The sequence below is a fragment of the Panthera uncia genome, chromosome B1 (assembly GCF_023721935.1).
Source record: "Panthera uncia isolate 11264 chromosome B1, Puncia_PCG_1.0, whole genome shotgun sequence".
In the NCBI taxonomy this organism is placed as follows: Eukaryota; Metazoa; Chordata; class Mammalia; order Carnivora; family Felidae; genus Panthera; species Panthera uncia.
The window spans coordinates 130854866-130856970 of NC_064811.1; positions in this window are offsets into that span (position 1 = coordinate 130854866).

Here is a 2105-nt window from a genome sequence, read left to right on the forward strand (position 1 = left end):
CAAACAGACCTCCCAAATCTAGTATATCCAAAATACTATGCATGATTCTACTCAATTTCAATGCCTTATCCTCCTGCTGTGTTACCTGTCTTAATAGTTGGCAATAAGACTCCCAACAGCGGAGTCGGATGATGTCTCTTTTTCTTTAAGTGCCCCAGCATCTGATCCAACAACAAATCTCCATAACTATATCTCCTGAATGTCATGCAAATCTCTTCATATTTCTTCACATCAATTGCAAACCCATCATACAAATACATTCTCCCCTTGCAGCATGGATGACTCCCCAGCCTGATTTTCAAATGTTTGAGTCCTCTTCAACCAAGTGTCAACTCAGCTGTCACTCATTCAACACACCCTCGCTGTTCTTCCCAATAAGCACGGTCTTTCCCATCCCTATTCTATCACTTTACCCGGGCTTATTTTCTTCACTGCATCCCTCGGGGTCCAATGTCATCTTTCTTTCATTGTTTTGGTGTTTGTTTGTTTCTCACCACTTGACTCTACCAATTACATAGAGCATTGAGAGTCAAGTATCTTATTTGTTTTGTTCATTCTTACAGGCATACCTTGGAGACATCGTGGGCTCATTTCCAGACCACAACGATAAAGTGACGATCATAACAAGAGAATCACATGAAACTTCTGGTTTTCCCGTGCATGTAAACGCTATGCTAATACTATACTGTCTATTAAGTGTGGAGTAGAATTATGTCCAAAAAGACACTTTGTGTCTAAAAATGACTTTATTGCTAAAGAATGCTAACTATCATCTCAGCTTTCAGTGAGTTGTCATCTTTTTGCTGGTGGACACTCTTGCCTCCATGTTGATAAGTGGTGGTTGCTGAAGTCTGGGGTGACTGCAGCAATTTCTTAAAAGTAAGATGATGAGTTTTGACACATCCCTAGACTCTTCCTTTCACGAACAATTTCTCTATAGCACGTGATGTTGTTCAAGAGCAGTTTACCTACAGGAGGACTTCTTTCAAACTTAGACTCAATCCTCTCAAACACTGCTGCTGCTTCACTGACTAAGTTTACATAATATTCTAAATTTCTTGTTATCATTTCAACAATCTTCACAGCATCTTCACAGATTCAGTAGACTTCACCTTAAGAAACAACTTTCTCTGCTTATCCATAAGAAGCAACTCTTCATCTCTCAGTTGAATCATGAGGTTGCAGCAAGTCAGTCCCGTCTTCAGGCCCTACCCCTAATTCTAGTTCTCTTGCTATTTCCACCACATCTTCAGGTACTTCCTCCACTGAAGTCTTGAGCCCTCAAAGTCCTCCATGAGGGTTGAAATAAGCTTCTTCCAAACTTCTGTTAATGTCGATCTTTGACCTCTTCCCTTGAGTCACATTCTTAATGGCATCTAGAATGGCGAATCCTTTTCAGAAGCTTTTCCATTTACTTTGCTCAGATCCATCGTAAGAATCACTCTCTATGGAAGCTATAGCCTTAAAAACTGTATTTCTTAATAATAGCTCTTGGAATGACTTCTTAATCCATGGGCTGCAGAGTGGATGCTGTGTCAGCAGATATGAAAACAGTCTCACTGTCCATCTCCATCAAAACTCTTGGATGACCAGGAGTTGACAGGTGCACTGTCAATGTGCCTTCATATTTTGAGACATCTTTTTTTTTTTTGAGAAATAGTTCTCAAAAGTGGCCTTAAAATAATCAGTTAGCCAGATTGTAAACGGATATATTATCATCCATGCTTTATTGTTCCATTTATAGAGCATAGGCAGAGTAGACAGAGTGTAATTCTTAAGGGGCCTAGGATTTTTAAAATGGTAAATGAGCATTGGCTTCAACTTAAACTCACCAGCTCCATTAGCTCCTAACAAATGAGTCAACCTGTTCCTTGAAGGTTGAAACCAGGCATTGACTTCTCTTGTCTAAGTATAAAAGTCATTAATGGCATTTTCTTCCAGTAAAAGGTTCCTTTGTCTACACTAGAAATCTGTTGCTTCACACAGTCACCTTCTTAATGATCTTAGCTGGACCTTCTGGAGAACTAGCAGCAGCTTCTAGAGCAGCACTTGCTGCTTCACTTTGTACTTTGAAGTGTGGAAATGGCTTCTTTCCTTAAACATCA